Here is a 14,085-nt window from a genome sequence, read left to right as displayed (position 1 = left end):
TCTTTGGTACCCCCCCAAAAAAAATCACACAAGGTATTTCACATCAAAGTTCTCATGATCCAACCCGACGGGATGCTCTAGAAAACTAAACTCTCATACAGTCTGGCAAAGGTCCTGAGGCCCAGAAATGACACCGGCCAGACATTTGAGCTGGGTATTAAAGAACAAGAGGCCAGGTTGGTGGGGGAGGGTATTCCAGAGAGGAGCAGCTATGGAGCAGAGGCCCAGAGGTGTGACCATACATGTCACATTCAAGAACCATCAAGCTAGGTACAGTGGGCGCATGCTTGGAACTCCAGCTCCTGGGGAGGCTGAGGTAGGAGGATGGCAAGTGGGAGGCCAACCTGGCAACGTGGTGAGATCTTGTATCAAAATAAACTCAATAAAAAGGGTTGGGCAGGGGGCTGGGGATAGAGCTCAGTTGGTAGAGGGCTTGCCTCACATGCACAAGGCCCTGGGTTCAATCCCCAGCATGCCCAAAAAATAAAAATTAAAAAGAGGCTGGGGGTGTAGCTCAGTGGTAGAGAACTTGCCTATCAGGCATGAGGCCCTGGGTTCGATTCCTAAACACTAGGGGAAAAAAATCCAGCAGAAGCCAGGCAGGTACTGAGAGTCAGCTACTTGGGAGGCTGAGGTAGGAGGATCACTTGAACCCAGTACTTTGAGGCCAACCTGGGAAACCCAGCAAGACCCCCACCTCACAGATCAAAAAAACCATCCAGTGGTCGGCTAGGGACAGAGCAAGTCTGGAAAGAAAAGTTAGGGTCAACTGTGAAGGGCCTTGCCTTCTGTCCTTAGGAATTTGGATTTTTCTTAAGGCTGGCCTCCCACTTGCGATCCTCCTGCCTTAGCCTCCACTCTGGCTGGGATTACAAGTGTGTGCCACTAGGCCTGCCTGAATGTGGTCCTCTATTAAAAGAGAGACTGCATCCATCTGAAGAAAGGTTGGAGAGCCAGGGAGGCAGAAGAAGGAAGGGAGGAGGAGGCTCTCTCAGGCCAAGGATTCGGTGGATCCCAGGGGTGGGTCTCTCCTGCCCCGATTCCACAGAACCCTGGCACCCCGTCCCCCACCCCTCCCTGCTCCCACTCTGTGCTCCCCGGGCGTCCACATCCATCGTTCTGATTTGAACTTGGCTTTCCGTGGACGGTGCCTACAGGGAGCTGACGTGTTGGCTGAGGAGACGTGTATCCGGTCCCCTTTGGCAGTTACATTTCTCTCGTTGTAAATTAGTAAATTGGGAACAGACGATTCACAGAAGAAGCCATACCAATGACTAATAAGCCTATGAAGGAAAAAAAAAAAAATTCATCCTCACCAGGATTCAAAGAAATGTAAATTCAAACCAAAACTGAGACTTGTTTCCAATCTATTAAGTCAGAAAAGATATATATATATATATATATATATATATATATATATATATATATATATATAATTATTATTATTATTATCATTTTGCAGTAGGACTAGGGATGGAACGCAGGGACTCACACATGCTAGGTAAGCCCTCTCCCACAAAGCTACATCTCTAACCCTCTTCATTTTACTTTGAGACTGGCTCTTGCTAAGTTGCTGAGGCTGGCCTCAAACTTGCAATCCTCCTGCCTCAGCCTCCTAAGGAGCTGGGATTATAGGTGTGCACCACCACCGTGCTCGGACACATATTGATTTTTGTTGTTGTTGTTAGTTGTCGATGGATGTTCATGCTCCGCCGTGTTGGATAATGTTCATGACAATGACTTTTCAGCTCTGGCTGATACCATCATGCCCTAGGCCCAGAAGCACCAGGTTCTGAAGGTTTCTTGAAAAATTACAGAAGAGAAAAATTCAATTGAAACAGGTCTGACCATCGTCTTAATTTTTTAAAAGAGTTTTTTCTTTAAATATAAATATATATATATATATATGGCTGATTTTTCAACAAGAGGGTCCCCAGGCCCTAGTTGTGTGAAGACAGTGTTTAAGAGTTCAGGCCCTGCTGGGCGGAGTGGCCCACGCCTGTCCTCCCAGCGACTCAGGAGGCTGAGGCAGGAGGATCGCGGGTTCAAAACCAGCCTCAGCAACTTAGTGAGACCCTGTCTCAAAAATTAAAAAAAAAAAAAAAAAAAAAAAAAATCAAAAGGGCTGGGGATGTGGCTCAGTGATGAAGTGCCCCTGGGTTCAATCCCTGGTACCAGAAAAAGAAAGAGTTCAGGCCTCAGTCCCAGGATCCCGCCACTGATTTGCTGTGTGGCCTCAGGCCAGTGACTGCCCCTCTCTGAGCCTCCTTGGTTTCTTGGTCTCTGTTGGGAATAACACGGGTCCCAACTGCAGCTGGGTTTGGGGGGGGTGATGTAGGATGATGCTGATGAAGCTCTGAGCCCAGAATCTGGTCCATGTGAATGTGGCCTCCAGATGGGCCTCTCCCCAGCCGGGAACAGGTCCTTCCCATGATAGTCTGATTCCCTTGTGTGACAACTCCCGGGCACACACGGGGCCCCAGGACATAACTGCTTACTTGGGGGTCTTATGGAGGACCAGCAGTGGATTCCCCATTTCCTCAGGGCAGTTGGGTCACAGCATCCCCTTTGGCCACCGAAAGGGGGACACGTGCAGAGCTAAACTGACCCCTCTCTTTTTACGGCTAAGAAACCCCTCAGGTCCCAGAGGGGTGGCTGGCTGACAGATGTCGCTGAGGTTTCTGACTTTGTCAGGGTCTGGCCTCTCTGGTCCATGTGGGCCTCCATACTGGAGGCCAGGTGCTGGCAGAGGCTTCTCGGGGTGGGGAGCGCACCTGGGGCCGAGGGAGGCAGCCCCAACGGTCCCCTGGACTGGCTGACCTTATTGGGTCCCCTGGGGACTCCCTGCTAGAGGTGGGCGAGGCTTTGCAGGTGGCCAGAGGACCAGGGGGTGTGGAGGGCGGGGGCGAGGCCCACACGGTGAGGTTCACGGTTACGGGCAGGGTGACTCATCTGTGCCAACAGGCTGGTGAGACATAGAGAAACCCCGGGTACAGGAAGATGAAATAGGGTGACAGGTTCGAAAACAACCCATCCACCCCAAGGTGCAGCTCTGGCTTCCGACAGAGCCGCGTTCAAGGGCTGAGCAGCTGGGATTGACCTGTGACCTTGGGCAAGTGGCTTCACCGGTCAGAGTTTCTGTTTGCTCATCTGAAAGATGGGAATGGTCTAGGGGAAGAACCCAGGGGTACTTAACCACTGAGCCACATCCCCAGCCCCCCCCTTTTTTTTTTTAATATATTTTATCTAGGCACAGAGTTTCACTGAGTTGCTAAGTGAGTTTAAGTTGCTGAGGCTGGCCTCCAACTTTCCATCCTCCTGCCTCAGCCTCCCAAGTGGCCGGGCACACCAGCATGACATTTTATCTGAACTTTTTTTGCAGCTTTTATCAGACTAGGCCTGGCATTTGCCGCTATTTCATGAATGTACTTTACGGTCCTCGGTGGGCAGGGACGTCTGCAGGACAGGGCCTGGGTCTTAACTCATCTCAGTAAACCCCTAGCACAGATGCAATGGCTTCTTAATGTCTGTGATTTTAGGAAATTCTGTACATAACTTGGATTTTGGTTTACTCGGAAATCACACAGGTTTACTAAGGGTCACTACTTTGGCAGAGTAGTAAATAAAGGTGGCTTGTTTAGTGGCCTTAGGAACTCTGACACCCTCCTTTAAAATACCGCATTACTGGGCTGGGGCGGTGGCTCCGTGGCAGAGAGCTTGCCTCGCATGTGTGAGGCCCTGGGTTCGAGTCTCAGCACCGCATAGAAGTGAATAAAGTTAAAGGTCCACGGAGCATTCAAAAATCATTTTTTAAAAAAATGCTGCATTTTTGCGGAAGCCAATATTTTAGCAAATGTCTATAATTTGAAGCAGTTGATGAAAACCAAAGTATGACAAGCCATATTCCAAGCTCGGTTGCTTAGAGAACTTTAAAGATCATGGACCTTCCAAGCCATTCAGGGAGCAGGTCACACGTCCCACTCCTCATTCTTGACTGTGGGATTCCAGTTGGGGTTTGGGTCAGAAGTTGGCACTTTCGGGTACCTTCAGGAAAGTCCCCAGAAGTGTTCAAAAAGTCTTTGAAGCCAGAGGATATCCAGTACCTGCCTCTGTGCACCCAGGAGTCTCTATGCTCACCCGAATTTCCTAATAACACAAAGAGAAGGTTCTAGACTTCATCTGAACGTCAAGGGAGCGAACAAGGTGGACTTTTTTGGTCAGAGTTTTGGATGTCCTTTTTTTTCTATATTCGGTTCCACCCTGTTTTGTGAGAGAACAGAGTTTGGTGGCCTGGGCCTCTTGTGGACATTTCTTCCAAAAATGGAAAATACAAACAGATACAGGAGTGGGGCGGGGGGAAGACACGGAGAAGCTGCTCCTTCCAGCTCCGAAGGGGTTGAGGAAGCCATGTGTGCCTTCAAGGGGACCATGGTGTCCTCCAACTGTGGGTAGTGGCTAAGGTGGTCACCAGAATGGGGACACTGTGGACCAGGGCAGTGTTTTCCTGCTCGGCTCTGAACACTCTGGATAGGGGTTTATGGGATCCAAGGGCCCAAGATCCGAATGCATGGGAGATAGTTCCAGAGGCAGGAGAGCCCATCCTGGGTCTTCTGAACCTCTTCCTGTGACTGAGGTCCTGTAGGGGACTGTCACTCACCAAGTCCCTGTCAAAAGTGCCTCCACGATGCTTGTCCTGCTCACAGATGCTGCCGTCCTGGTTTGTCACCCAAGCCACAGCCTAAGAAGTCAAGGGCGATCACTCGATGAAACCTCAGGATCAGACCTTCCCCAAATTGTACCTGTCACAGTCATCAAAGGACAGCCGTCTCAGGACGGCCGGCTGCACCCACAGAGTTGTCACCTTGTAGGTGACCATCTTGCTGGAAGTCTTCCATGAGCACAGAGCAGGAGGGAGCTGGTGTGGGGTGGGGGTGGCATGGGCGGGTATGTGGCCAGCAGGGGCCCGGTCAGTGGCCCTCCCTGGACCTGACACTCCCTCATCCTGACTCAGGTCAGGCCTGGGCTATAGAACGCTGTGTTTAGGGGACAGGATGGGACAGAGGTTCTCGGCCTCAACCCAGTCCCCAGGGAAGACTCTTCAACCCAGGGCCTCGGATGGGCCTAACTGGACTCCTGCGTGTCTGTGAAGACCGCTTCCTGTTTGTGGTTTTAGGCCATAAAAATGGATCAAATGCGCGGTGGCTTCCCAGGTGACCCGCGGGATGATGCATCTAAGGGGAATGTTTGCTAAAGAGCAGGGCAGGGCCCCGGGTACGGAGCCCTATCGCCAGCCATCAGCAAAGGCTCCAAGAGATAAAAGCAGAAAGGGACCCACTCCCCAGGACGGGAGAACCCGGTCTGCCCTTGGGTGCACCTTGGGACATGAGCTACCGGGGCACAGACTGTCCCTTTGAAGAATGGGGGAGGAGGATGGGTCCTCTCAAGGGTAGAGAGGGACGGGCAAGACCTGGGCAGGTGGTAGGCGCCCAAGAACACCCTCTCTCTCTCTCTCTCTTCCTCCTTCCCTGTTTTCTTTCACCGGGGATTGAATCCAGGGGTGCTCAACCACTGAGCCCCATCCCCAGCTCTTTTTATTTTTTATTTAGAGACAGGGTCTCGCTGAGTTGCTTAGGGCCTTGCTACGTTGCTGAGGCTGGCTTTGAACTCGCGATCCTCCTTCCTCGGCCTCCCAAGCTGCTGGGATGACTGTCACTTACCACTGTGCGTAGCTGCACAATGTTTGCAAGGCTTACCTGCACTGCGGCAAGTACCAAGATTCCCCTTTTCCTGGGTGGGTAATATTTCACGATAAGGCTGGACCACATTTGGCTGATTCTTGAATCTGTTGGTGGACCCTTGATTTGTCTCTGCTCCCGTGTTCTGAAGACTGCTACTACCATTTCCCTGTTGAAAGCACCTTGGAGTGTGCGCCTTCGTCTCAGGGGAAAGGGTGTATTTCACATACTTCTACTGCCCAAGTGGGTAATGGGTTAGAGATAGCTGCTCTCGGTCCTCGCCCATCCTCCTCATTCAGAAGGAGCAAGGACTACAGTGGCTTCTGATGACTTTCCTAGGCATTCCCTTCTTGCGCTAACCTGCCTGTCCTCTGTGCCACCCTGCTCTGCCAACCACCCACCCCCTGCTCTGCTAGCCCCCACTTTGGAGGAGGAGAAGATAGTGTCATCATGAAGGATGGCCACACTCACCTCCATTTCCAGGGCTGATCTCTCAGAGGGAACAGAGAGGGAGGTGTTGGTAATGGAAAATCAGCAGAATAAACACAGAGCGTTTGGGTGGGGGGGAGGGGTAAGGCAGACAGCTTACTTAGCGGTTTGCAGGGTGTGTCCGCTTTTGTTATTTTAGCTCATTGGAATCTCTTGGCTTTGATTTCCTTTAATTAGCGTTCCCCACTCACGGGGACAGGTCACGATCTCTAGGAAGTATCCCAGACACTCTGACCAGCAGACGGACATCCCAAGACGTTCATTCCTAATGGCTCAAATGCACCTTCTTCTCCATCCCCAGACCCAATGTAGGGGGCTGGTAAACCATTTTTTTTTTAATCACTGAGCCCCCTCCCCAGCCATTTCTTTGGGCTTTTATTTAGAGACAGGGTCTCCCTGAGTTACTTAGGGCCTCACTAAGTTGCTGAGGCTGGCCTCCAACTCACAATCCTCCTGCCTCAGCCTCCTGAGCTGCTGAGATGACAGGTGTGCCATGCACAGTTTTTAAGCAGTTTTTACCTCTAGTACTTTGACTTTTCATTCCCTGCCTTCCCTCCCAACACTCAATAAGTATATTATTTACAAAATATCTCTATCGCCTAGCAAACATCTCTCTGGGAAGAATTAAATGGTTACACATTAAAACTCTTTAAAAATTCAGGCATGCAAACTGGCGTTCGTGGGCCGCCTGCTACAGAACTGTTGGGAGTCTGTTTAGAAGCAAAACAAGTAACGGAGGCTTCTGACTCTCTGGAAGGAGACCGGGCTGCAAATCCGGGCACATCAGAGTCCACAGAGCTGTCACTATTAGGGGTGGGGGGATTTCCTAAATGTGATGAGGATGCTTTTTATGGGGAACCCAGGGATGCTCAACCACTGAGCCCCATCCCCAGCCCTATTTTGTATTTTATTTAGAGACAGGGCCTCACTGAGTTGCTTAGCGCCTTGCTAAGGGTGGCTGAGGCTGGCCTCCAACTTGCAATCCTCCTGCCTCAGCCTCCTGTGTTACTGGAATTATAGGTGTGGGCCACCACACCTGGCCATAGTATGTTCTTGAGGAAGTACCTTGACCTCTCCTAGGACTGGGCAGAGAGTGCAAGGCTGGGCATGGCCCATGGACATGTGCCAGGTACCAGAGTGTCTCCTGGTAGCACTTCCAGGAGATACTCCACTCTGCTGTAGTACCCGTGTCCTCTTCCCAGTGTTACCCGGCTCTGTAATGCCTGTGCAGTCAAGAGGAGGGACCGACTCTCCTCCCATCTCCGTGAACCATGAATCTGGCAGCACATAATGGCCCACGCCTGTCATCCCAGCAGCTCAGGAGGCTGAGGCAGGAGGATTGCAAGTTGGAGGCCAGCCTCCGTGAACTGCACAGGAAAATGACCGGTGCTCAGCTGGGGTGGCACCATCTCCTGAGTTCACGGGTCCCTCTTGACCCCAGTGTCTAAGCCTGATTGACAGCTCTCACAGACACACAAGGCTCTGGGAACCGGGGCTGCTTACACTTCTTGCTTTTTCAGCAGGGTGTGTGTGTGGGGGGGAGAGACCGAGGTGCAGATTGGTGCCCGACTTGCCCAGCCTCTGGGGTCAAGAAAGGACATAGAGTCTTTGGGTTCCCAAATCCCTGTTGAAGGCTACCTCTCACCACGGGTTGGGAGAAGGGGCACTTCTCTGAAGGGTCTTCACTTCAGACCTCCCATTTTGCAGATGAGGAAACCGAGGTCCCAAATAAAGAAAGACCCGTCCATCGGAGGCTGCCTTCCAAATCTGAACACAGACTTGGATCCAAAAATACAAACAAACAAACAGAAAACCTGTGTCTGCGCTGGGGGCCACAGTGGACCGCGTCTTGCTGAGCAGGGGCAGAGGAAGACCCAGGCCTCTGGAGATGGCAGTGTTCTCCTCCCTGCTGTGGCCCGTGGCTTGCAAAATCCCACCGTTTGGAGCGAGTTTCTGCAATGCAGCGATTGAGGCCCGGCCAGGCCACAATGCACTGGGACAGATAATTCAGATCCCAGCCTCAGCCCCAGGACACCAAGGGAAGTGGCCCTTCCCCCCCCCCCCCCCCCGCCCCAGAAGGCACCCACTTCCTCCCAGGCCCAGGACAGAGGGGGCCGTGCTACTATCTCCCGGGTGAGGACCGTGGCTCCCTGGGCCCGGCCCCAGGTACCCGGGGTTTGTTTTATGGATGGGTCTGTCGTGAGTCAATATGATATTTCCTGTGAGAACTCGATTTCCCTGTATTGTTCCTGGAGTCTGTGTGTGTGTCCCAGCACGTACTCCCCAATCACCACCCCGTCGTCAGCTGTGCCCTGCCACACAGGACACCTCTGGGGGTGGGGAGCAGGGGCCAGGGGAGGCCAGACTGGGGTTGTCCCCGTCCAAATATGCTCAGCCTCACTTCCACCCATGGTGTGGCAGGGGGTGGCTCTTTGCTTGCTGAAAACACGTCCATCTGTCATCTCTGGAAAGGAAGCATGTTCTTTTTTTCAAAAAAATTTTAAAAATTGTTGAGACAGAGTCTTGCTAAGTTCCCGAGGCTGGCCTCCAATGTGCGATCCTCCTGCCTCAGCCTCCCCTCCATCGCTGGGATTGCAGGCCGACAGTGCCTGGCTCTCTTCTGAGGTTTGCAGGCCCAGTCTCCATTTGGCCTTCAAAGCCACCAGCGTGCCTTGCTCAGACTATCCCCCTTGGGGACCTTTCCATCAAAGCTACCGGGTTTCCCGAGAAGGTTCTAGAACACAGAGGAAATTGCCCTGGTGCTAAGAGATGACGGTGGGTATTAGTCAGTAGCTTACCCAAGAGTTTTAAAAGAAGAAGAAAGAAGGAGAAGAGACGTTCTCCCTGGTTTCTGGTCTTGCTGCCCACTTCCCTGTCTGTCCCTGTCCCCACCATGTCACCCAGGGACGGCCCCACGCCTGTCCCTCTGAGCTTGTCCGGCTTGGTGATGTCTCTTGTTATTTCTTTCGAGTCTCATTTACATCTATCTTCTGCTGTGGTGGAACTTTCCAGTGGGCAGAAGGCGATGTTTCCATGTGGGTTCTGAGGCCCGCCCCACACCCCCTTCATGAGGTGTGGTCCTTAGAGAAGGGTCAACAGAGGCGCCCAGTTGGGAGAAAGCAAGGACCCCCAGATGGTTGGAGCCTTGCAATCCCATGGAGGTGACCCAGAGAGAAATTCCAGGTCTCCGTTAGGCCCTGGGAGCTGTGCCTGACCTTACTCTTACCCTCATCCTGGGCCATGGTCACTGGGGACGCAGTTGTTAGAAAAAAAAGAAAAAAAAAAAAAAAAGAGAAAACGAAAATTTGAGACTCAGTGATTTCTTCTCAGCTGTTGATTCCACAGATGGGGAAACTGAGTCCCAGAGAATTTAAAAAAAAAGGGCCTACGGTTGCTGAGATTCAACACCACCACGGCCTGATTTCAGAGCCTGGGTTCTGCTGGGTCCCGTGGAGGGCCATGGGGCGTGAGTCTGTCATCCCAGCAGCTTGGGAGGCTGGGGCAGGAGGATTGCAAGTTGGAGGCCAGCCTTAACAAATTAGGGAGGCCCTAAGTAACTGAGACCCTGTCTCAAAATAAAAATAGAAAAGGGCTAAGGAGGGCTGGGGGTGTGGCTCAGTGGCAGAGTGCTTGCCTTGCACATGTGAGGCACTGGGTTCGATCCTCAGCACCACATAAAGATACATAAACAGAATAAAAAATATTTAAAAGAAAGAAAAGGGCTAAGGATATAGCTCAGTGGTAAAGTACCCCTGGGTTCAATTCCTAGTACCCTCCCTTGCCTGCCCCTCAAAAAAGCCTGGGTTCTTTGCACTCATGGGAAGAAGTCCCAGAGACCTGTAGTCATGCAGTGTGATTCCAAATTGCGGCTCCACTGTTATAAGCTGTGTGTCCGTGGGCAAGTTTCTTGACCTCTCTGGACCTGAGTTTTCTTTATGGGCAAATGAGGGAAGCAGAATATCTCCTGCAGAGGGTCCATGGGTGGATTCCAAAGACGGCATTCAGGAAGGAGAAACAGCCCGATGTATGGCATAGGGTAAGTATTTAGGGAAAGTTGGCTAATCCTGATCATTTCACCATCTTGCTCCGCTCCCCACTGGCCCTCAGAAACTTGGAAGTGAAAAAGATTTTAATTAAACAAAACCAGCTCGGGCCCCACGTGGAGATGCCCGGACGGAGGCAGCTTTCTAAGAATGTGGTGCAACACCCCCACCCTGGGGTATCGGCTCCCTGCTTGGTGGATGGAGCAACGGCCCGGCTTGCTCAAGGTACCCAGGACGGGGCCAGGCTGTTCCCTCCTCCCCTGCCCCAGAATTTCCCAACAGGATCCGGACAGACACATTTCTTCAGCGTTTGGGGGAGGCAGTGTCCCTTCCTGCCCCTGCTCAGAGGGTCCCCCCTGGGTGATAGGGGCTGGCTTTGTGACTTGGGGGTAGTCAGGAGCCCCACTTCTCCGCTGGTCAGCGGTTCTCGGCCATCTAGGAAGCCTCTGGCCTCCACGAAGACGGGGTAGAGACCAGGAAGGAAGATGAGTTCTCACGGTGCCACCTGCTCTGTATGTTATCTCTGTCTTTGGGCGGGTGACTTCACCCCAGACGTCGGGGCTGAAGTCCTGCTGACTTTGCTAAGTTGTCCCAGGGATGAGAGGATCGGCTCGTTGTTTATTTGGCTCCTGTGGAGGGCAGGTGGCGAGGACAGAGGCCAAGGGGCACTCTGGGGTCCCAAGAAGTCCCCGGTCTGCAGCCCCTCTGCTGGAGGTCCTATTGATGGCGTTGACATTAAAACATGTCACCGGTAGCTGCACGTTTGGATTGCTGAGGCAGGGAATCCGTCACTAAGCACTCATGTGGATAAATATGAAGGGACGCGGAGGGCAGAGGCCATTCTTTCCTCTGTCACCTCTTTCCTGGCTGCTGTGACAGCTCATATTAGTGACACCTCAGCGGGGGCGGAGTCGCTGGGAAGGTCACTCTTTGGCTGTTGGCTTCCGTGGGAGAGCTGAGCCCCATGGCCTACCTGGACTCCAGGCCCAGACACTCCCAGACCTGGGCCACCCCACGGGGACGTCCCTGTCACTGACCTGGAGTGGCTGCTGGCTTCGGCTCTCCGACCGCACACCTTTCCGCACAGGGTGGCTCTGGCTTAGCCCAGGGACCAAGGGGCGAACGCTGGCCCCATGCGCAGGCTGCACACCGCGTGTCTGGGGGGAGGGGTTGTGCTGCTGTGACAGGGTACCTGAAACGGGGCCACCTCGGGGACAGAAGTTTATTTGGGCTTTTGGTTCTGGGAAGTCCAGGGTCCAGGGGCTGCATCTGATGGGGGCCTTCATGCTGTGGTGTAATGTGGTGGACGGCACCGCAGGGAGGGGGAGACAGAGAGAAGGAGGAGGAGGAGGAGGAGCAGGAGGAGGAGGAGGAGGAGAGGAGCAGGAGACGCTGGGAAGGTCACTGTTTGGCTGTTGGCTTCAAACAGTGGAGGAGGATGGAGAAGAGGAGGAGGGAGAGGAGGAGGGAGGGGAGGAGAGGAGGAAGAGGGGGAGGAGGGAGAGGAGGGGAGGAAGAGGGAGGAGAGGAGGAGGGAGAGGAGGAGGGAGAGGAGGAAGAGGGGTAGCAGGGAGAGGAGGAAGAGGGGGAGGAGGGAGGGAGGAGAGGAGGAGGGAGAGGAGGAGGAGGGAGGGGAGGAGGATGAAGAGGAGGAGGAGGGAAAGGAGGAAAGGGAGGAGGGAGAGGAGGAGGGAGGGGAGGAGGAGGGAGAGGAGGAAAGGGAGGAGGGAGAGGAGGAGGGAGGGGAGGAGGGAGGGGAGGAGAGGAGGAAGAGGGGGAGGAGGGAGAGGAGGGGAGGAAGAGGGAGGAGAGGAGGATGAAGAGGAGGAGGGAGAGGAGGAAGAGGGGTAGCAGGGAGAGGAGGAAGAGGGGGAGGAGGGAGGGAGGAGAGGAGGAGGGAGAGGAGGAGGAGGGAGAGGAGGAGGAGGAAGAGGAGGAGGAAGAGGAGGAGGAGGGGGAACAGTAGGGAGGGGAGGCAGGAGACAAGGAGGGGGAGGAAGGAGGGGAGGAGGGGGAGGATGAGGGGAGGAGGAGGGAGGGGAGGAGGGACTGGGAGGAGCCCAAGTCCTCCCTGCAGCAGGACTCGCCCTGCACTGCTGCCCTCAACCATTTCATGGGGGCGGGGCCCTCCTGGCCCAAACACCTGTTAAAGGGGCCACGTCTCCACAGGGTGGCCCTGGGAATCACGTTTCCGACACGGGAACTCCGGGGGCCTGATTCGCACCACGGCACCCTCGCAGGCCAGCTCAGGCAGCAGTGGCTTGAGTCAGCCACCCTCCAGGGACCCTCAGATCCTTGATCCCGCAGCCTTGGAGCAGAGGGTCAGGCCACCCAGGGCGGGGATGAGGGTGGAAGTGAACCGAGGACGACGGAGAGGAGCCCAGCAAGGGTTTCTTCTTAAATCAGCTTTTGCCCCAGAGAAGAACTGCCCGGCATCCCTTCCCCCAGGCCTGTGCTCCCAGAGGTGTGCAGCTGGGGTCCTCTGGACAAAGGGGAGTCGGGGTGGGGGGCAGATGGAGCAGAGATGGAAAGAAAAGGCTGTGCTCATGGACACCCAGGGGGGCAAAGCTGCCTGGTGACTGGTTTTTTTTTTTTGGGGGGGCGGGTGGTACCAAGGATTGAACCCAGGGCTCTTACCCACTGAGCCTTTCTAATTTTAATTTTGAGAGAAGCTTTCACCGAGTTGCTTAGGATTGCTGAGGCTGGCCTCTAACTTGGATCCTCCTGCCTCAGCCTCCTGAGCCACTGGAATTATAGCCATGTGCCCCTGCACCTAGCAAAAATGTATCTATTTTTATACTCAAGTGTTCTATGGGGCAATTTCCTACTCTCTTATACAGGCGTAGAAGAATCCACTGAAGAGCTGGGGATGGGGCTCAGGGGTGGAGCACAGGCTCAGCATGCACAAGGTCCTGGGTTGACCCTCAAGCGTAAAAAGAAGAAGAAGAAAAAAAACCAAAACATTTGAGATGATGAAGCAGGTTTCTAAACAGCAGTTGGGTTAAATGATCATGTAAATGTACGCACCCCCTGAGACAAAAACTTGGGGAGATCTTAGTGGCACTTGAATCTCAGTGGTCGAGCTGCAGTTGAATTTCTCATTTCTAGTTTCTCCTTCCTCCTTTTGAAATGAGTATTTGAAATGAACCTGCATGAAGCAGAGAATTTCCTTCTCTATTGACTATAGTTTTTTCCCCCCCTATAGTAAAATGAATTGTAAGGAAAAACTAAATAAGATGTTTTCTAGAGGGAATCTCTGCCTCCCACGGCCCTCTGGCCAGGCCCCTGGACAGATGGGAGGCAGAGCGGCCACTGGGGAGGCAGATGGCTCAGCAGAAGCCGAGAGGGGCCAGAGATCCTGAACTGGGGAGAACGCATTGAGCAATGTTTGGCTGGGCAGGGAGGGTGGGACCCGATCCCGAAGGCTGTCCATCAAATCCTCACCCACCCTGACACGAGCGAGCGTGTGCATCAGACTTTTGCAAACGTGCCCTTATCTACCCCCGAAGGCTCTGCAGCCCTGGGGCCCTGAGAGCTAAATACATGGGGTGCTCTCCCGGGGTCACTGAGCAGCGGGTTTTGTTCAACAAGCATTTATTGGGTCCCTGCTCTGCTATGCTCTGGGATGTGGAGATGAAGGTGATAGGGTTGGTGGAGGGAAGGAGGGTGAGCTTCTGCAGATAGATCTAGTTCCAGTTCTGCCTCTTCCTTGCTGGGCAGCCTTTAGCAAGACCCTTGACCTCTCTGAACTTCAGTTCATTCTTCTATAAAAATGAAGAGAATGTGATCGTTCTCTGCAGGGTACTGTGGCCAGGCTT

At 53.4% G+C, this 14,085-nt stretch overlaps 1 protein-coding gene and 1 long non-coding RNA gene across 3 annotated transcripts in view; both read right to left on the bottom strand.

Annotated features, from left to right (window-relative positions):
• Nucleotides 1–14,085, bottom strand: part of Pparg (peroxisome proliferator activated receptor gamma) — a 171,647-nt gene that overhangs the window by 1,791 nt on the left and 155,771 nt on the right. The window lies entirely within an intron of this gene.
• LOC139703031 (uncharacterized) lies at nucleotides 4,013–5,918 on the bottom strand. Of its 2 annotated transcripts, none has more exons than XR_011705561.1 (3): nucleotides 5,754–5,918; nucleotides 4,658–4,799; nucleotides 4,013–4,146 (listed from the first exon to the last, which is right to left on the bottom strand). It is a non-coding gene; the product is annotated as an uncharacterized lncRNA (long non-coding RNA). The 2 variants fall into 2 exon arrangements; XR_011705562.1 differs by having other exon boundaries at nucleotides 4,658–4,738.

This window comes from Marmota flaviventris, chromosome 20 (assembly GCF_047511675.1).
Source record: "Marmota flaviventris isolate mMarFla1 chromosome 20, mMarFla1.hap1, whole genome shotgun sequence".
Taxonomy (NCBI): Eukaryota; Metazoa; Chordata; class Mammalia; order Rodentia; family Sciuridae; genus Marmota; species Marmota flaviventris.
The sequence above is the reverse complement of the archived record's forward strand: the minus strand, read 5'-3'. Positions and strand labels throughout refer to the sequence as shown.